This window comes from Schistocerca americana, chromosome 3 (assembly GCF_021461395.2).
Source record: "Schistocerca americana isolate TAMUIC-IGC-003095 chromosome 3, iqSchAmer2.1, whole genome shotgun sequence".
NCBI lineage: Eukaryota > Metazoa > Arthropoda > Insecta > Orthoptera > Acrididae > Schistocerca > Schistocerca americana.
The window spans coordinates 755,101,505-755,124,431 of NC_060121.1; positions in this window are offsets into that span (position 1 = coordinate 755,101,505).

The following is a 22,927-nucleotide window of genomic DNA, read 5'->3' on the forward strand; positions in this document are numbered from 1 at the left end:
TTAAATATTTTCCCGTTTTTTGTTGCACAGCGATTTCATTAGGCTCGTTATTTACATAAACGAGTCTCGTTTCGCCAGTTTGCTATTTTCCAGTTGCCTTGCAGTATCCTATGCCAACGTCTAGTTTTTTTACGTCTATATTGTAGATTGTTACGTTTTTATGTGGCACAGTACAGTGTACTGAAGTGTCTGTGGAGATTGCGTCTTACTTTGCGCGCTGTTGAGACTTGTTAGAACTTTACGCACTGCGTGCAATTTTTTGTTTGCACTCAATTAGGTGCCGGCCGGTGTGGCTGAGCGGTTCTAGACGCTTCAGCCTGCAACCGCGCGACCCCTACGGTCGCAGGTTCGAATCCTGTCTCGGGCATGGATGTGTGTGATGTCCTTAGGTTAGTTAGGTTTAAGTAGTTCTATGCACTAGGAGGCTGATGACCTCAGATGTTAAGTCCCATAGTGCTCAGAGCCATTTGAACCATTTTGCACTTAATTAGATAGTAAAACCCACTCAATTGACGCATACAGGCTTACAATGAATTTACTTTTTCACCGCGGAATTTCATCGATAGTACTTACATTAAAAGATCTAATTGTCCTATGCTTTCATGTTTTGTGCAAAGATGTTATTTGTCTTGAGAGTTCTACTGTTTTTTTATTTTTTCGTGGCATCGGGACGTCCTGAAAATTATTCCTTCTTTTCATAAGTCAGTCAAGGTTTCAAAATATTGCTTGAGCTTTATTTCCATTTACCCATTAAGAACGTTGCATGTAAATGTGTCTGCATTGATATAGATTTCGAGTTTTTCAAAATTTTCATAATAATATGTTTCGGTACACAATGTAGAATTTTCGTTGTATTTACTATCAGAACAAATAGAAAATGCAATGAAAATTCTGCATCCTTACCTAAATGAACCACAATGAATAATTTGGAAAAACTCGAAATTTACGTCCAAGAAGACGCATTTCCAGATAAAATTCTTAACGAAGAAACGGAACTAAAGCACAAGCAATAATCAGCAAACTTCCTAAAAGACAAAGGATAATTTTCAGCATCTCACGATACCACGAAATATATTTAAAAAAAAAAACAGCAGAACTCTCAAAAAAATATGTCTTTGAGCAAAACACTAAAGCATAGAATAACACGATCTTCAAACATACGTAGCTGAAATTCCACGAGTGTGAAATGTAAATTCATTTTAAATATATATGTGTCAGTGCAGTGGATTGTGCTATCAAACTAACATAAATGCAAATAAAAAAAATGCACATAACCCATAAAATTCTAACAAGCTCCAAATACATGCAAACTAAAACACAGACTCAATAAGCGCTCAAAAACACTGTGTTGCGACACATAAAAATAAAAATTTCTGCAAAAATAGAAAATCCGCCTACCTTATGCTTCATAATTTTAAACAAGCAGCCGGCCGGGGTGGCCGAGCGGTTCTAGGCGCTACAGTCTGGAACCGCGCTGCTGCTGCGGTCTCAGGTTCGAATTCTGCCTCGGGCATGAATGTGTGTTATGTTCTTAGGTTAGTTAGGTTTAAGTAGTTCTAAGTTCTAGGGGACTGATGACCTCAGAATTTATATCCCATAGTGCTCAGAGCCATTTAAACCACATTTAAACAAGCAAAACAAAAAAAAACAAAAAAAAAATTATAATTCAAATTGCAAGACAACTTGAAAGTGGCAGAATAGCGAAACTAGACTCGTCGTTTACGTAAATAACGAGCTAATAATATCATTCTGCAACAGAAAACGGGAAAATATTGATATGTCATTCAATACTTACTTTACTCAAGACCTGTTTAGCCGCGCAGGATTAGCCGAGCGGTCTAGGGCGCTGCAGTCAGGGACTGTGCGGCTGGTTCCGGTGGATGTTCGAGTCCTCCCTCGGGCATGTGTGTGTGTGTGTGTGTGTGTGTGTGTGTGTGTGTGTGTGTGTGTGTGTGTGTTTGTCCTTAGTATAATTTAGGTAAAGTAGTGTGCAAGCTTAGGGACTGATGACCTTAGCAGTTAAGTCCCATAAGATTTCACACACATTTGAACATTTTTATAATGTTTACTTCCTCCTCCTCATCCACACACGCCACCCTCATGTGCCCGTCCACTACCAAACTGACGATTCCTTGATTCCTCCGGGTGAGTCCTATCAAGAGCTATTCCTTCTTTTAGTCAAGTTGTGCCATAAAGATTATCGAGTCGATCGAGCACCTCTTCATTGGTTTTCTAATTTACAGCAAAAATTTGCATTTTCTCCTTATCTGTAATATTTCACATACATTGGAAAAGGATAGGGAAGAAAATCGATCGTCACCTGTTCAAAGGGGCCATCCCCAGCATCCACTTTCAGTTACTTAACCACGAAAATGCAAAACGATATTATCATGCCGAGATTAACCCTTTCGTGGAGGAACTAAGTAAAATTTCGCATGTTACTGTAAATACAGTACTGCTTCTGGAATGGATACTGAGTCGGGCCATGTTTCTAAATTTCGATTGTAGTTTATAGTTCTACAGTTACATTAAGTGGGACTTGTATGTCTCCCTGGACAGAGGGGTGCCCTAAATTTATTCTTTCTCGAATCCAGCGGGTCATACACGTTCCGCATAAAATAAATTCTTTACTAGGCAAGTAGCCTACTCTCAATTCTCCCTCGTCCAACCTTTGGAATATTAATGACCTTTTACACGAGATCATTGTCTTGGATGTTATTAGGCAGAATTAGGGACAGGCCCGGAATAAACATTCAACTAGCCCACAATCAGCTGAGAAAACGTTATAATTACGACAAGAGGCCCTTTCAAGTTAAGGCTGGAGACAGGATCTTTGTGCAAAACCTTAACCCTGTCGGGGATTTGGCAGGAGCTGGCTCTAATAAACTTATCCCACGATTTGTAGGTCCTTGCACAGTTCTGAGCACAGTTAATCTCCTGGAGCGTAACCCGTGGACCGGAAAAACTTTAAGGGTACATATTGGCCAGCGCTAATTAACCTGCCTCTCGCGAGTTCCCTCCCCGGAGAGAGGACGGGTATATTTCCTTTGGTGGGTGAGGTTGAGGGGTGTCGGCTCGTTTTATGAGGTGTTGTATCATTGCTAACTGGCGCGATCTGCATTCCTGTCACGCCACCGTGTGGCGCTTCGGTCTCCTTGCGGTTGTGTTTTTGGTTAGAGGAAGTTGGAGGCAGGTTGTTGACGGACGGTGCGGCAGTGAGAGAGAGGAACAGATGACTAACGATGAGCGGCCTTTCCGATGTGATGCCAAAGAAGAATATTGAAAATTAGGTGGACTCATGAGTATCCAACTGAAACTGAATTATAAGCTATCGAAACGATGCTGGTAGCCCTACACAATGTTAGAGCCAATAAAATGCCGGTAGAAGTTTGCATCGTTGCGTAATACAATACTTTGTCGCTAGTTTTGCAACAGACGCTAGTTGTAATATAGCAAATGAGCTTAATTTTTGTACAGAAATTGTTTGTAAAAAGACAAGGAAGCAGATACAAGCCACGCCCCAACTTTTCGATGGTGAAATTTGGATAAAAACTGCGCTTGTTTTCGAGTATGTGTGGTATATTGTTTATATACGAAGAGCATCTATGTCTGAGGAACAGTTGATACTATAACTATACGTTACGTCTTTCGTGTTTTTTTACGATGATTTTTGTGATCTGTAACAAGTGATGCAAACCATTTGTGTGCAAATAGCCCGAAATTTTTCATTTTTGCGATTAGTATGCCGATATTGACAATATCTAAAGCTGTATTAAAAGTGAGAGATCAGTTTAGTTATTGGTTATCCGTCCATAGCCAGTAAATCTGAGATAACTTCTTTGTGTACATACATTTTGGTCAGGGCTCGCTTCATGTTACAGACGCCATTCCTAAAACTAATGATTTGTTTCCTATGGAGAACGAACGTCTTTATCGATAATTCATGAACTGACATGACCCGCCTTTGTCTGCCACCCAGGCGCAGTGGAACAGTATCTTGACCAGCCGGACGTATGTGGCCCACCTACAAATTTATTTCCCTGAGTTCACAGGGGTATGGAAGTCCCACTTGTGTGCTTTTCGGCTGTCTGGAGCAAACAAACCCATTTTTGCACCTGATGTGCGAGATACCGCTTAATTGTTTTAGTTGAGCTTTTTGAACCTTGTGCTTGGCGGTCTTATGTAATATTTTGGTGTCTGCAATAGATAAGCCCAGTAAAGGTATGTACTGTCTTTTTTACATTGTTAGTTAGAAAGATACAGGTTTATGCACATATTTATTGATAAAATAGTTTTAAATTCGTTTATTGGTTTTGTCTTGTGGCCATAGTGTGTTGAGAATTTCTATTTGTGCCTTTTATTCCTAAATTTTTAGATTTATGTATTTTATTCGGTGCCGTTATCTTATTTTTTCCTCTTGATTTGACAAAAGGAAAACTCCACCAATTCCTGGTTTGTTTTTCTGATGAATGCTTGCCTTTCCCTTCTCGTCATATTACTCTCAGTTGAAGGTTGCCTTACAAGAGCAACATGAAAGGGGAGTTGGTCACATTTTCCTACATTATTACAATTTCACACGATGAAAATGCTTACCAGTGCACCGACCAAAAGAAAATATCAAAGACGATGCCACGCAATGGATGCACGACAGGATATAGCTGATTTTGTACCATCTCTATTTTTTCTTGTGATGAGTCTTATATCTTTCGGGTCGTGAGCAGTTGATAAATCTGTAACTGGTAAATTTTCTTGCCATTTTACTGCAGATATATACCCTTTTGTACGGCCGATGACGTGCTGTTATATGCAGTTGGAAAATGTTTTCCAGAAGGCGCATAAGGAAGTGATGCAGACAATGGCGCACAGAAACAAGCGATGACTAATTTCATATGTAGCTACTGCAAGGTAACAGTGTGTGTTCAGCCACGTTTCCAAAAATTTCATACAAATGTTATGCTGTGAATGAATAAATTTGTTTGATGTGATAATGGTACTTACTTACTTCTTTTTACAGAGCGTAGCCCGTAGTAAAGAAATTATTTTAAGTGGAACGTGTATGACCCGCTGGATACATCCAGGGAATGGAACTATCCCACTTCGTTTGAGGCCTTGCTTGGTAAATTATAGGAGCGCGCTTAAGATTCCCACTTACACTTCGCAAAGGAGGGCTGCGGGCAATAGGCTTTGGTGGTGGTAGGGCTGACGACATTGCCAAATCAGAGACGCTTAAAATCCCTGAAAACAAAGGCCAGTGTGTTATCGCTTACTACCGCACTAGGCGGACTAAACAGAGGAAATAACTTGGTAAGGCGGTGAACAGATACAGATACAGATGCCGTCAACACCCGAGTAGGAACAATCCAAAGGAAACGGGAGACGGCGTCCACAACGACCAGAATATACACTATGTGATCAGAAGTATCCGGACACCTGGCTGAATATGACTTACAAGTTCGTGGCGCCCTCCTTCGGTAATGCTGGAATTCAATATGGTGTTGGCCCACCCTTAGCCTTGATGACAGCTTCCACTCTCGCAGGCATACGTTCAGTCAGATGCTGGAAGGTTTCTTGGGGAATGGCAGCCCATTCTTCACGGAGTGCTGCACTGAGGAGAGTTATCGATGTCGGTTGGTGAGGCTTGGCACGAAGTCGGCGCTCCAATACATCCCAGAGGTGTTCTACAGGATTCAGGTCAGGATTCTGTGCAGACCAGTCCATTACGTGGATGTTATTGTGGTGTAACCACTCCGCCACAGGCCGTGCATTATGAACAGATGCTCGATCGTGTTGAAAGATGCAATCACCATCCCCGAATTGCTCTTCAACAAAGGGAAGCAAGAAGGAGCTTACAACATCAATGTAGGCCTGTGCTGTGATAATGCCACTCAAAGGAACAAGGAATGCAAACACTACATATACTGGCAGATGACGTTCACCGGGCATTCGCCATACCCCCACCCCGCCACCGGATCGCCACAATGTGTACCTTGATCCGTCACTCCTCACAACGTTTTTCCACTGTTCAGTCATCCAATGTTTACGCTCCTTACACCAAGCGAGGCGTCGTTTGGCATTTACTGACTTCATGTGTGGCTTATAACCAGCCACTCGACCATGAAATCCAAGTTTTCTCGCCTCCAGCCTAACTTTCATAGTACTTTCAGTGGATCCTGATGCAGTTTGGAATTCCTGTGTGATGGTCTGGATAGATGTCTGCCTATTACACATTACGACCAACTGTCGGTGGTCTCTGTCAGTCAACAGATGAGGTCGGCCTGTACGCTTTTGTGCTGTACGTGTCCCTTCACGTTTCCACTTCACTATCACAGCGGAAACAGTGGAGCTAGGGATGTTTAGCAGTGTGGAAATCTCGCGTACAGACATATGACACAAGTGACACCCAATCACCTGACCACGTTAGAAGTCCATGAGTTCCACGGAGCGCCCCATTCTGCTCTCTCACGATGTCTAATGACTACTGAGGTCGCTGATATGGAGTACCTGGTAGTAGGTGGCAGCACAATGCACCTAACACGAAAAACGTATGTTTTTGTGGTGTCCGGATACTTTTGATCACATAGTGCAACTGCTACTGACCTTAGTGCGGGGTAGGGGTCCCACGCAATCAAGAAACTATTTACCCATTGGGTGTTAATCACATTCAAAACATAGAAAGTCCTTTCGCGAGCTGGGGTTAGGCTTAGCTATTTTACAGAGCTCACATTCCCCAACCAAGTGGCGAACATCCTCGGAAAAGTTTGTCCAGGCGACATGGCGCCGAATCTTTGCAATTGTCTTGTGGACGTCTAAGTAGTCTCCCGCCAGTGAGCTATGAAAATACTGAAAAATCGATCGAACGAGCTCTATCGGCAAACAAATTCTAAGTTGTAGCGGCCTACCTACTGCTCGGCGAAGAATGCCTCTCTGCAAGGTGTAACCTGGGACCGAAACTACCGCTAAAAACTGCTTATGAATAGGCACCAGACCAGAATCTTGATCCTGTTTACCCTTTAAATCGTTAAAGAGCTGGGGAACTTCGGTAAGGATACTGCCCACAAGAAAGCCTGTCTCTGGAGGACATCGAGCAACTGGATCACTATCCTTTCCGGACATCTGACTGAGTGCGCCAAAGCCCAAGTTATCAGAAACTCTAATACGACGCACTTGAAAACGGAAGGTGGAGATACGAACGGCCCACCTCGCGTTTTTTTCTGTCTTCTTAGGCCAAGCGAGGACCCATCTAAGGGCCTGGTTTTCAGTCTGCAGCTCAAACTCCCGGTGTTCCAAGTAGAATTTAAATTTATCGAGAGCGAACAACACAGCCAACGCCACACCTTCATGAACACAGTATTTAAGTTCGGGGCCCGCCGATATTCTAGAGATGTAAGCAAGGGGGCGTGTGTCTCCTATATTTCCTCGAGAAATTAGGAATGGCTAAGACTGGGGGATTAGTTAAAGCTGTTTTAACTGCTTCAGAGGCGGGCTGTTCACTTTCTCTCCGCGATAAATCTTGCCCCTTCCTGCACAGATTGTTAAGGGGCCAGCGATTTGGGCAAAATTAGGCACGAACTTACGACAGTAATTTGCAATAACTATAAACCTCGCAATGCCCTTCTTATTTACCGGAGGGAGAAAATTTCTTAGGCCAACGGTTCGTGGTCAACTCTAATCCCGTCACCGGACACCAAGTGCCCCAAAAAGGGAACTTTACGCCGTTCCAAAGTGACCTTCGATGGTTTAACGGCCAGACCAGCCTTCCCCAATGTAACCAAAGCCTGATGAAGATCTTCAAGATGTTTGCTGAACGACCGACTACAAATAACCACATCGTCTAAGTAGTTATAGACGCAACGAAACTTTAAATGCCCCAACACATGATTCAGCAACCGGTACAGAACAGCAGCACCAGTGGACGAGCCGAAAGGAACCCTGTTGAAGTCCTACAGGTTCCAATCAGTACGGAAGACGGACGCCGGCTTGGAACCTTCGGTTTTTTTTTTGGTCATCAGTCTACTGACTGGTTTGATGCGGCCCGCTACGAATTCCTTTCCTGTGCTAACCTCTTCATCTCAGAGTAGCACTTGCAACCTATGTCCTCAATTATTTGCTTGACGTATTCCAATCTCTGTCTTCCTCTACAGTTTTTGCCCTCTACAGCTCCCTCTAGTACCATGGAAGTCATTCCCTCATGTCTTAGCAGATGTCCTATCATCCTGTCCCTTCTCCTTATCAGTGTTTTCCACATATTCCTTTCCTCTCCGATTCTGCGTAGAACCTCCTCATTCCTTACCTTATCAGTCCACCTAATTTTCAACATTCGTCTATAGCACCACATCTCAAATGCTTCGATTCTCTTCTGTTCCGGTATTCCCACAGTCCATGTTTCACTACCATACAGTGCTGTACTCCAGACGTACATCCTCAGAAATGAACCTATAGCTTACCCCTACTTTTTTCAGAATCTCGAACAGCTTGCACCATTTTATATTGTCGAACGCTTTTTCCAGGTCCACAAATCCTATGAAAGTGTCTTGATTTTTCTTTAGCCTTGCTTCCATTATTAGCCGTAACGTCAGAATTGCCTCTCTCGTCCCTTTAGTTTTCCTAAAGCCAAACTGATCGTCACCTAGCGCGTTCTCAATTTTCTTTTCCATTCTTCTGTATATTATTCTTGTAAGCAGCTTCGATGCATGAGCTGTTAAGCTGATTGTGCGATAATTCTCGCACTTGTCAGCTCTTGCCGTCTTCGGAATTGTGTGGGTGATGCTTTTCCGAAAGTCAGATGGTATATCGCCGGACTCATATATTCTACACACCAACGTGAATAGTCGTTTTGTTGCCACATCCCCCAATGATTTTAGAAATTCTGATGGAATGTTATCTATCCCTTCTGCCTTATTTGACAGTAAGTCCTCCAAAGCTGTTTTAAAATCCGATTCTAATACTGGATCCCCTATCTCTTCTAAATCGACTCCTGTTTCTTCTTCTATCACATCAGACAAACCTTCACCCTCATAGAGGCTTTCAATGTATTCTTTCCACCTATCTGCTCTCTCCTCTGCATTTAGCAGTGGAATTCCCGTTGCACTCTTAATGTTACCACCGTTGCTTTTAATGTCGCCAAAGGTTGTTTTGACTTTCCTGTATGCTGAGTCTGTCCTTCCGACAATCATATCTTTTTCGATGTCTTCACATTTTTCCTGCAGCCATTTCGTCTTAGCTTCCCTGCACTTCCTATTTATTTCATTCCTCAGCGACTTGTATTTCTGTATTCCTGATTTTCCCGGAACATGTTTGTACTTCCTCCTTTCATCAATCAACTCAAGTATTTCTTCTGTTACCCATGATTTCTTCGCAGCTACCTTCTTTGTACCTATGTTTTCCTTCCCAACTTCTGTGATGGCCCTTTTTAGAGATGTCCATTCCTCTTCAACCGTACTGCCTACTGCGCTGTTCCTTATTGCTGTATCTATAGCGTTAGAGATCTTCAAACGTATCTCGTCATTCCTTAGTACTTCCGTATCCCACTTCTTTGCGTATTGATTCTTCCTGACTAATGTCTTGAACTTCAGCCTACTCTTCATCACTACTATATTGTGATCTGAGTCTATATCTGCTCCTGGGTGCACCTTACAATCCAGTATCTGATTTCGGAATCTCTGTCTGACCATGATGTAATCTAATTGAAATCTTCCCGTACCTCCCGGCCTTTTCCAAGTATACCTCCTCCTCTTGTGATTCTTGAACAGGGTATTCGCTATTACTAGCTGAAACTTGTTACAGAACTCAATTAGTCTTTCTCCTCTTTCATTCCTCGTCCCAAGCCCATATTCTCCTGTAACAAAAATGGTTCAAATGGCTCTGAGCACTATGGGACTCAACTGCTGTGGTCATCAGTCCCCTAGAACTTAGAACTACTTAAACCTAACTAACCTTAGGACATCACACACATCCATGCCCGAGGCAGGATTCGAACCTGCGACCGTAGCAGTCGCACGGTTCCTGACTGCGCGCCTAGAACCGCGAGACCACCGCGGCCGGCTCTCCTGTAACCTTTTCTTCTACTCCTTCCCCTACAACTGCATTCCAGTCGCCCATGACTATTAGATTTTCGTCCCCCTTTACACACTGCATTACCCTTTCAATATCCTTATACACTTTCTCTATCTGTTCATCTTCAGCTTGCGACGTCGGCATGTATACCTGAACTATCGTTGTCGGTGTTGGTCTGCTGTCGATTCTGATTAGAAGAACCCGGTCACTGAACTGTTCACAGTAACACAGCCTCTGCCCTACCTTCCTATTCATAACGAATCCTACACCTGTTATACCATTTTCTGCTGCTGTTGATATTACCCGATACTCATCTGACTAGAAATCCTTGTCTTCCTTCCACTTCACTTCACTGACCCCTACTATATCTAGATTGAGCCTTTGCATTTCCCTTTTCAGATTTTCTAGTTTCCCTACCACGTTCAAGCTTCTGACATTCCACGCCCCGACTCGTAGAACGTTATCCTTTCGTTGATTATTCAATCTTTTTCTCATGGTAACCTCCCCCTTGGCAGTCCCCTCCCGGAGATCCGAATGGGGGACTATTCCGGAATCTTTTGCCAATGGAGAGATCATCATGACACTTCTTCAAATACAGGCCACATGTCCTGTGGATACACGTTACGTGTCTTTAATGCAGTGGTTTCCATTGCCTTCTGCATCCTCATGTCGTTGATCATTGCTGATTCTTCCGCCTTTAGGGGCAATTTCCCACCCCTAGGACAAGAGAGTGCCCTGAACCTCTATCCGCTCCTTCGCCCCCTTTGACAAGGCCTTCGATAAGATTGATAATATGACCGATTTTAAATAGAGCACTGTGAAATAAGAGGCACCCGAGAACCACGTAATGGCTTTATGGGGACCTGGAAGTGGCACTGACTCAAAATTACTTTCTTATTAAGGGCACGATAATCAATAACTGGCCTGCAATCATTGTCTCGACCATTAGGAACCAAAACGATGGGGAGGCATAAGGCGAAGTAGATGGTCTAATAACGCCCTGACGAAGCATATGATTTATCTTGTCCCAAAGGACAGTCATCTTGGGTGGAGAGAGGCGGTAAGGCGCTTGTAGTACCGGGAGATCGTCAGTAAGAAGGGCCTTGTACTGGATGAGATTAGTAGCACCGAGTCTGTCACTCAAGACATCGGAAAATTCACGCAAAATGCTTAACAGTTCATGCCCCTCATTGACACCCAAATGACTGAAGTCAAATTCCGGATCCTGCTGCTGGACATAACTGATACCACCGGCAGAACATCGCGACTACACTGCTATCTTTCCCAGAGCAGAAAAATTAAAATACACTACTGGCCATTAAAATTGCTATACCAAGGAGAAATCAAGATGATAAACGGGTATTCATTGGACAAATATATTATACTAGACATGACATGTGATTACATTTTCACGCAATTTGGGTGCATAGATTCTGAGAAATCAGTACCCAGAACAACCACCTCTGGCCGTAATAACGGCCTTGATACGCTTGGGCATTCAGTCAAACAGAGCTTAGATGGCGTGTACAGGTACAGCAGCCCATGCAGCTTCAACACGATACCACAGTTCATCAAGAGTAGTGACGCGTATTGTGACGAGCCAGTTGCTTGGCCACCATTGACCAGACGTTTTCCAGTGGTGAGAGATCTGGAGAATGTGCTGGCCAGGGCAGCAGTCGAACATTTTCTGTATCCAGAAAGGCCAGTACAGGAACTGCAACATGCGGTCGTGCATTATCCTGCTGAAATATAGGGTTTCGCAGGGATCGAATGAAGGGTAGAGCCACGGGTCGTAACACATCTGAAATGTAACGTCCACTGTTCAAAGTGCTGTCAATGCGAACAAGAGGTGACCGAGACGTGTAACCAATCGCACCCCATACCGTCATGCCGGGTAATACGCCAGTCTGGCGATGACGAATACACGCTTCCAATGTGCGTTCGCCGCGAAGTTGCCAAACACGGATGCGACCATCATGACGCTGTAAACAGAACCTGGATTCATCCGAAAAAAAGGCGTTTTGCCGTTCGTGCACCCAGGTTCGTCGTTGAGTACACCATCGTAGGTGTGATGCAGCGTCAAGGGTAACCGCAGCCATGGTCTCCGAGCTGATAGTCCATGCTGCTGCAAACGTCGTCGAACAGTTCGTGCAGATGGTTATTGTCTTCCAAATGGCCCCATCTGTTGACTCAGGGATGGAGACGTGGTTGCACGATCCGTTACAGCCATGCGGATAAGATGCCTGTCATCTCAACTGCTAGTGATACGAGGCCGTTGGGATCCAGCACAGCGTTCCGTATTACTCTCCTGAACCCACCGATTCCATATTCTCCTAACAGTCATTGGATGTCGACCAACGCGAGCAGCAGTGTCGCGATACGATAAACCGCAATTGCAATAGGCTTCAATCTGACCTTTATCAAAGTCGGAAACGTGATGGTACGCATTTCTCCTCCTTACAGGAGGCATCACAACAACGTTTCACCAGGCAACGCCGGTCAACTGTTGTTTGTGTATGAGAAATCGGTTGGAAACTTTCCTCGTGTCACCACGTTGTAACTCCTAGCAATAAAAGAGGTAATCGACCAAGAAAACCCGGAAATAGTCAATTTCCCCTTTATTTCTCCAACCCATTGGTGGTACGACATCTCTGAGAAGAAGAGCATATGGAAGGGCATTTGCGAATGTTCCTGAACTCCAAATACCAGCTGTAATTAAGAAGGGAAATAGCGCTACCGGAATCTAATAAGGCACAAATAGGTTCCTGATTCAGACTAGCACAAATAAGCCTTAGCACCAATGATACGGGCACAACCGGCCGGACACCTCCACGAACGGCGTCCCGAGGCCTCCCCCCCCCCCCCCCCCCCCCCAATCCCTTTTTTGTGATGGTGTCGGCTGCTAGGTCTTGATAGACGCTTAACAAGGCATTCCCGCACCAAATGATCATTGGAACCACAACGAAAGAATCGCCCACACTGGCACTCGCCAGATAAATAAGGACGAATGTCATTAAGCGAGAGAAGACGTAAGCTCGCCCTTCCCGATCCGGACCACATTGTTTACCAGAAACCTTAAGGCTTCAGTCGAGCTAACTAACTGGTTTAATTCCGAAAAGGTTGTGGCCCTTCTCAGAGATGTAGAAGTCAACTCCTCTTCAACTGAACTACCTACTACGCTATTCATTATCGCAGTATCTATAGCCTCAGAGAACTTCAAGCGTCTCTCTTCTTTCCTCAGTGTTTCCGTATTCCGTTTCCTTGCGTACTAATTCTTCCTGACTAGTCTGTAAAACTTCAGCCTACTCTTTATCATTACCAATTGTGATCTGAGTCTATATCTGCTCCTGAGTAAGCCTTAAAATCCAATATCTGATTTGGAATCTCTGTATGACCGTGATGTAATCTAACTGAAATCTTCCCGTATCACCCAGCCTTTTCTAAGTATACCTCCTCCTTTTGTGATTCTTGAACAGAGTATTCGCTATTATTAGCTAAAATTCATTGCAAAACTTAATTAGGCTTTCTTCACGCCCCATTCCTACTACCAAGGCCATATTTTCCCATAACCGTTTCTCCACTCCTTCCCCTACAGCCGCATTCCAATCCACCACGGCTATTAGATTTTCATCTCCGTTCACGGACTGAATTACCCACTGAATATCCTCGTATACATTCTCTATCTCTTCCTCTTCGGTTTGCGACGTCGGCATGTATACCTGAACTATTGTTGTCGGTGTTGGTTTGCTGTTGATTCCCAGAAGGAGAACTCTATCTCTGAACTGTTCGCAGTGACTCTCTCTGCCCTACCTTCCTATTAATAACGAATCCTACTCCCGTTATACCATTTTCTGCTGCTGTTAGTATTACCCTAAACTCATCTGGACAGATATCCTTCTCTTATTTCCACTTCACTTCAGCGACCCACATTGCATCTAGGTCGAGCGTCTGCATTTCCCTTTTCAGATTTTCTAGTTTCCCTGCCAGTTCAACTTCCTGATATTCCACGGCTCAGCTTGTAGAACGTTATCTTTTCGTTGGCTATTCTGTCTTTTTCTCATGGTCACCTTCCCCTTGGCAGTCCCCTGCCGGAGATCGGAACAGGGAACTAGTCCGCAGTCTTTAGCCAATAGACAGACCATCAAGATACCTTTTCAATTACAGGCCACGTGTCCTGTGCCTGCACGTTATATGTCTTTAATGCAGTGGTTTGCACTGCTTCTGCATCCTGATTCCGTTGATTCTTCCACCTTTTAGGAGCAGTTTCCCACTCCAAGAGCAAGAAAGAGCCCTGAATTTCTGCCCGCTCCTCCGCCCTCTTTGCCAAGGCCGTTGGCAGAACGATTGTGACTTCTATTGGCGGAAGTCATCGGCCGCCAATGCTGGTGATTTTTATTCAAAATTTAAGCACTGTCGAGGTTCGAACCGGGACCCAGAACTTTTTGATTACTAGTCGAAGACGATACTTCTTTTTTAATGCCACTCTCTACACTTTATTAGTTATTGTCCGTAGCATTAGATCTGGGCGGACCACATGACACCTATTAAAGTTCAGCGTTCAGCCCTTCACAGAGTTTTATCTTTTCCACTTGCAAGATAAGAGGAAAGTTGGGATGCCTATCTCACTAGAAGTTATCCACTCAAAGGCCTTGGAAATCGTGAAAGTCTTAAACGTGCCACAACGAGAATTTCGTGCGAGTATTGGTTGATATCGTCGGTTTATGCGGAGAAACGACGTTGCCTTATTTTCCGACGAAGTACCCCACCAGCGCAGAGAATTCCAGCAGATTTCGAGGAGAAGCCGGTCGGCTTCCAGCGTTGTTTCATGCAGTTTCGAAATTGTCACCACAGCCTTTTCATCAGATTGGTAATGCCGACGAAAAGTCAGTATTTTTCCACACGCCGAGCAATACGACAGTAGACAGGCAAAAAGTATCTTATTAAATAAACGAGTCTGGAAAAAAAATAGAATAACTGTGATGTTAGCTGTTACAGCCGGTAGGGAAAAGCTACCCCCTTATTTTATTCTGAAGAGAAAACAAAATTTTCCTATGGGCTTAGAGATTCGCTGCCAAGAAAAGGGCTGTATGACAACAACAACTGATGGTTGACTGGTTGTCTAATGTTTGGAATCACAGACCTGGGTCACTGCTTTCTAAGAGAGCCATGCTAGTTTTGAATGCTTTTAGGGGGCATCTAACTGTTGAAGTAAAAGATGAACTTGCTACACAAAAGACAGATCTTGTCGTAATACGTGGAAGAATGACTTCAAAACTACAGGTATTAGGTATAGCCATAAACGAACCGTTCAAGGACAACCTCCGAAAAATTTGTTCAGACTGGCTCCTGGAAAAAGACCATGTCCTTACACCGTCTGGTAAGAAGCCATCGGTCACCCTTTTGTGCTAGTAGATTCTTGCTTCATGGCACTTAATATCATCAGAGTCCATCATCAAGAGGTTCAAGAAATGCTGCATATCGAATGCGCTGGATGGCAATGAGGATGACGTACTGCGGGAAGAGAATAAAGGAAATGGTAGGAGTGATAGTGCGAGTGATGAAGTGAATACCGGTACTGATAGTGATGACAATAAATAAGTAAAAATGTGTTGCCCATGTGTTGTATCAATTGTTAGAACAAAAGTTTACGGTACATATCTACGTCATATACGTAATCAGAAATAAATTTGTGGTAATTTTTCTCCTTTCAGTCTTATTTTGGTGTACAATCTCTTTACTTTATTTTATTTACTTATTTACTTTTGTTTCGTCTTCGAAATTTAGGGGTGCGGCTTATATGAGATGGTGGCTTATTTTTGGGTCAATATGGTATCTTGCGTACTCACTCTCTCTCTCTCTCTCTCTCTCTTACACACACACACACACACACACACACACACACACACAAAACAGACGGCGAAATGTATCTGAGAACCACGCCAGGAGCTTTTATCTGAGTACCCCTCCAGGTAATCTAAAGGCCACTTTGATATCTTGTAATGAGGATCTCCAAAATATTTATTATTAGTAGCCCGCCGCGGCTTCGCATGGGCAGAACTAAGTATCTATGGCTAGCTGATTTGGTTATAAAATACTAGCTTAGCGCCCTCTGCTCCGCTCGCGTAGACTACGGGTAAATGCTATGCACTGATTATTTTTTTCTTTAACAATATTTTTATGTTGTTCACAAATTGCAACATCTTCTAAGTTTTCACTCTAATTACGGCCATAGAAGTATGGTCTTTTCCGAATATACCACTAACCAAAAGCCATTGTGGTTACTGGAGTCCAAGGTGTTTGTTAATCATGCCTTTTGCATTCTTGTCAGCACAAGAAACTTTCATCTCTAAGAAATATTTTTGTGTATCTAACGGAGAAGTGAAATGATAATTTTCATAGATTCGGTTTTAAAATTTTTTGTAATATAGCGAAATATCTTCTTCAAAACTTTCATCCCATAGTTCACCCTCTGAGGGGTAAATTTCCAAAAAGCGAAACATGCATATTTTCATTTCTAGCTGGGAAGCCAGTTACCAGTTTTCAATGATTTAGCTTTAAAAATGCTTTCACAATGAAATATTTTCATAAAACATCATCCCCTTACAGGCTAATTTCCAAAAGCATTTCTTCATTTCCAACAGTGAAGCCAAATACAAATTTTCATCGATTTACCTTCAAAAATGCTTTCATAATGAAGAATTTACGTAAAATCTTTCGTCCTCCATAGCGACTGGATTTCGAAAACCAGTGAAAAATGTGTTTTCTTATTTCTAATCAAGAAGCAAAATTCAAATTTTCATATATGTATCTTCAAAAATACCTTAGTAATAATGATTTACTTTCAAAAACGCTATCACCCACTACTTCACCCAAAAGGGTTACATTTCCAAAAATGCTAAAACACGTATTGCTTTATTTCTGGGCGAAAAACGAAATACCACTTTTCTTCGACCTGTCTTCAAAACTGCCTTGAGAGCGATATATTTTCAAAAAGCCTATTTCACCTCCTTAGGGGAGGAGTTCCAAAAAACCTTTCTTAAACGACACCTAAAATATAAAATTCAAGTTTCTATCCTTAGCGGTTTGGGCTGGGCGATGATGAGTCAGTCAGTGAGGAGATTGCCTTTTATATAAACTGACGAGCCAAAACATTGTGACCACTGCACACCGCGAGATTGAATGTTCTCTGATGAAGTTGTGGGCATGTCTGAACCAAAGAAAGAACAGACGAACGGGGAATCATTCCAGCGACGATAGACGACAGATTGTTATGACGGGGGGAGGGGCTGGGAATGTTTATATCGGAAACGGTGAAGCTGTTTGGCTGTTCGCGTGCTATTGTCACAAGCCCCTATGGAGAGTAGTTAAAGGATGGTGAAGCCATGAGCAGGCTACAAGGTACCTTAACACAGCACACGGTGGTCGGACATTTGCCCGCTTTGTGAAGCAGATCAGGCAGCGATATTTGGCATATCGGACGACAGTGTACAATACTGGTGCTGAGGAACACGCCGTTCAGCGCATGATGTTGAATATGGGACTTCCGGGCAAATGAGCCCTGTGTGTTCCCATGCTGACCCAACGACATCATAATCCAGACTGCACAGTGGATCAATGCAACAGTGTCGTCTGGTCGGATGAATTACGTTTCTTGCTACACCAGGTGGACATTGATGTCAGAATACGGTCGTCTACCAGGCAAATGGCTGATCGAATCATGCATCGCGCCACGCACGCAGGCCGGTTGGGGCAATATTATGCTGTGGAGGACATTCACCTGGGTCTCCTTAGGACCTCCGGTAGTAATCGAATGCAGCTAGACAACTGTGAACTACGTGACCATTACTGCGGACCACTTGTATCCCGCCACAGTTGATGTCTTCCTTTAAGGCGATGACATCTTCCAGCAGGGTAACTGTCCGTATTGCAGGGCCAGAATCCTGCTACAGGGGTTTGAGAAGCGTTACAGTTATCTCATGTTGACGTCTTGCTATCAATTTCGCCGGATATGAACCGTGTAGAAGAGAACTGCGACGCTAGCGGGCGCCGGCTCCGTGCTGACAGTCCACCGTAGATTTGTGTGTACACATGTGATGCCACATACCTCCTGAATCTTACAAAGGACTTTTCGAATCCATGTCACATATACTCGCTGCTTTATTGCATCCCAAAAATGGACCAATACGCTTTTAAAAACGTGGCCATCGTGTTTGGGCTCGTCAGTATATATACACTCCTGGAAATTGAAATAAGAACACTGTGAATTCATTGTCCCAGGAAGGGGAAACTTTATTGACACATTCCTGGGGTCAGATACATCACATGATCACACTGACAGAACCACAAGCACATAGACACAGGCAACAGAGCATGCACAATGTCGGCACTAGTACAGTGTATATCCACCTTTCGCAGCAATGCAGGCTGCTATTCTCCCATGGAGACGATCGTAGAGATGCTGGATGTAGTCCTGTGGAACGGCTTGCCATGCCATTTCCACCTGGCGCCTCAGTTGGACCAGCGTTCGTGCTGGACGTGCAGACCGCGTGAGACGACGCTTCATCCAGTCCCAAACATGCTCAATGGGGGACAGATCCGGAGATCTTGCTGGCCAGGGTAGTTGACTTACACCTTCTAGAGCACGTTGGGTGGCACGGGATACATGCGGACGTGCATTGTCCTGTTGGAACAGCAAGTTCCCTTGCCGGTCTAGGAATGGTAGAACGATGGGTTCGATGACGGTTTGGATGTACCGTGCACTATTCAGTGTCCCCTCGACGATCACCAGTGGTGTACGGCCAGTGTAGGAGATCGCTCCCCACACCATGATGCCGGGTGTTGGCCCTGTGTGCCTCGGTCGTATGCAGTCCTGATTGTGGCGCTCACCTGCACGGCGCCAAACACGCATACGACCATCATTGGCACCAAGGCAGAAGCGACTCTCATCGCTGAAGACGACACGTCTCCATTCGTCCCTCCATTCACGCCTGTCGCGACACCACTGGAGGCGGGCTGCACGATGTTGGGGCGTGAGCGGAAGACGGCCTAACGGTGTGCGGGACCGTAGCCCAGCTTCATGGAGACGGTTGCGAATGGTCCTCGCCGATACCCCAGGAGCAACAGTGTCCCTAATTTGCTGGGAAGTGGCGGTGCGGTCCCCTACGGCACTGCGTAGGATCCTACGGTCTTGGCGTGCATCCGTGCGTCGCTGCGGTCCGGTCCCAGGTCGACGGGCACGTGCACCTTCCGCCGACCACTGGCGACAACATCGATGTACTGTGGAGACCTCACGCCCCACGTGTTGAGCAATTCGGCGGTACGTCCACCCGGCCTCCCGCATGCCCACTATACGCCCTCGCTCAAAGTCCGTCAACTGCACATACGGTTCACGTCCACGCTGTCGCGGCATGCTACCAGTGTTAAAGACTGCGATGGAGCTCCATATGCCACGGCAAACTGGCTGACACTGACGGCGGCGGTGCACAAATGCTGCGCAGCTAGCGCCATTCGACGGCCAACACCGCGGTTCCTGGTGTGTCCGCTGTGCCGTGCGTGTGATCATTGCTTGTACAGCCCTCTCGCAGTGTCCGGAGCAAGTATGGTGGGTCTGACACACCGGTGTCAATGTGTTCTTTTTCCCATTTCCAGGAGTGTAGATTGGGACCACAATTTTGGACTTAAAGAAAACCTTGACAGATATTCTCTGATCTGTCTTTGATGAGATTTTATCGTGCACGTGGATCACTTCCATCCATGGTTGTGCAGCAATAGAGGGATTTCTTTCTGAGCCCCCAGAGATCTAAGAGTGATAGTATGAGATGAGCATTTACACTGGAATGAAACTACATTAAGCGTTTTATGGAAGATGAGTTGCTTCATATCACACAAAAACACGGAAGACTTTGTTGCAGAAATATGAAGAGGAAAATGTTCTGCGGACTAGCCCCGAACTTTGACAACAATAACGTCTGTCAACAAGGTCCAAACGGCGACAACTCTCGACAAGGTGCGGATACAGGGTTTCGTTTCAGGGGCATGACAAAGGGGTGGGGAGGGGGGGGGGGGAGGGGAGAGGGATGCGGTGTGTTACAGTTTCTCCTTCCCTCTCCCCAGCCCCCGCCCCCCTCCCAAATGTAACTTGCCGTCGCCTACACGTTTAACGTTCCACAGATTCTTAAGATTTTATTAACAATAACAATAAAATATATAAAACGTTAAAAACAATCATAATAATTTGATAATGTCAGTGGTTAGCACTGCGCTTTTGCAGTTGGGAAGATGGGCATTCATCCCCCATGAACTGCCTCCCCCGCTTCTCCAGTGCCTGCTCACGACCCCTTGACCTCATTCTAACATCGACTCCTCAACCTGATCTCAATACTCTTGTTCCAGAGAACTATCCTGGTTATATAAAGGCCGAAGGCGAGGCAACCACATGACTTTGCTTCAACGTCTCATCACTAATCACAGCTCCGAATATCTGCTGGCAAAAAAACCCATGAGACATCAAAACCTTACATTTTAAGGTACCGGTACTTTAAGCTTCATCTACAGTTCAGGTGTTATTGCAAGGACTTTAATACGGAATAATCTGCCTCCTAATATCAGAAACATCGCACGTTTTCTCAACTTCAAAAAAATTAATGGCTTATCTTTGGAAATAATAGTTAATCTTTACTTCTCATAAAGTTCTTTTTACATAATTCTGTCAGGAATGTCTCAAAATTGTTATCGAAAGTGCAGTTTTCAGCTTCCTGTCTTCTTGTCCTCAACTTTCACTGTCTTTTTTTCCTTCGCTTCCAATCGTACATTTTTGTATTATTTTACGGTAAAAACACCATAAATTGACAAACCGTCTCCAATTCTTACGCAAAATATTAATTTCTGTCATTAGAGAAGGTAAGATACCAGAGTTAAAAAATCAAAAATAAATCAGAGCATTACACAAAGCCCAAAGAGCAACTTTCTATTAAGTCAGCGAATATGTTACGTGTGCGATACTAGCGGCGAGAGGAAACGTCGAATGAAATCTCTTATTAGAACCAGTTCTACTAAAAATGTTTTGGTTTATCAGTCGTGTAGTTACGATGCAAATGTATGATCTGGGCCCAGTTTATGGTCAATGGACTGCAATTTTGACACCCACAGCGTAAACGGGCAAAACTACCATCAAAGGCCTCCATGGTCCCAACAAAATGTTGACGAAAGAGATCGTCGTCGACTATCGTGGGCTGCAGCAACCAACCGACCAGCCTGCAATACAGTATTAGGCAACAAGCAGTGGTGAGCAATCGAACCAGCCAGAATCACCTCCCCGCTATAAAACGCAGAAGTAACTGTCGCACATGCACGCCGCTACCCGTCATGCGTCACAGAACACAGAGACTGCCATGGGGGGAGCAGCAGCGGCGCCGAACTGGACGCACGGAACGTGTCTGCCTGCGCTGATGAGTAGCCGTACGCATCGGTACACGACGGTGCCAGCACACAAGTACTTCCCAGCCACGTGAGGCGGCGTACTCCACTTGGAAACGGCTCAATTCAGACAGGAGGTGCAGATACACTGACGCAAAAACACCTTTGCAACGCAACACAGCAGCGTTTCCAGATGCCATGGATTCGACAAACCCTTGGTAGGAAGTCAGCGTGCCTATGCAGAGTTGAGTAATTCCCATAAATAACGGACCCCATCCCAGCGTTCAACAACGTGCATTGAACAGTGAACTCAGAAACACTTATGCCTGCACCAGCACTGCACGCTGTCATCAGATGCACTGTACCACAGAGCCTGTCCCGCGTTATAGAGCGGGTTGCCTCCAACCTCCACGTTCTGTGATGTGTGGCAGTCCAACACCTCATCGACTACTCGTGGTTTCACCGCCCTTCAGCCCACTTTCTACATCTTACGTGGACAGTCTGCAAATCACATTTAAGTGCCTGGCAGAGGGCTCATCGAACCAACTTCACAATTATCTATTATTCAAATTTCGTATAGCGCGCGGAAAGAACGAACACCTATATCTTTCCGTACGAGCTCTTATTTCCCTTATTTTATCGTGGTGATCGTTTTTCGCTATGTAGGTCGGTGTCAACAGAATATTTTCGCATCCGGAGGAGAAAGTTCGTGATTGGAATTTCGTGAGAAGATTCCCTCACAAAGAAAAACGCCTTTCTTTTAATTATCCAGTCTAAATCCTGCATCATTTTAGTGACACTCTCTCCCATATTTCGCGATAATACAAAACGTGCTACCCTTCTTTGAACTTTTTCGATTTATTCCGTCAGTCCTGTCTGGTAAGGATCCCACACCGCGCAGCAATATTCTAAAAGAGGGCGGACAGGCGTAGTGTAGGCGTCTCCATAGGTGTTCATGACAGCTGCACGCGAACATCCGACTACCTTCGCCGTTTCCGAGATGCTGTTACCCAGGAGCTGGACCGTGTATTTTCCTGTGCTACAGTATGAAATGGAACCTCTGTGATCTCTTATTGGCGAACTATACCGCGGAATACTGTCCGTTCAAGTGCGTTCTTTTTTTCGTCTGCAGTTCCCCAGAGGAGACCCATACCTTGCGCAATGTTATGTACAATATAACCGCTGTCGAAATGTCAGAATGCTTTGGGCAACAAACCACACATGTGTGGCTCGCACGTCAGGTGCAATCAGTCACTCTCTCCCAACATATTTTTGCATCATCTGTATACCTACAAATGAAACAATAAGTCTTATGAAAGTAAATAACCAACTTCACTGTAAAAAAAAAAAAAATAAAATAAAATAAAAAACGAAATAATAAGCAAAAATAAAATAAATCTATTCAAAAGTGCATATATTCGCATTAAAATCCGCTGCTCGATAGCTTTCAATATCGTAT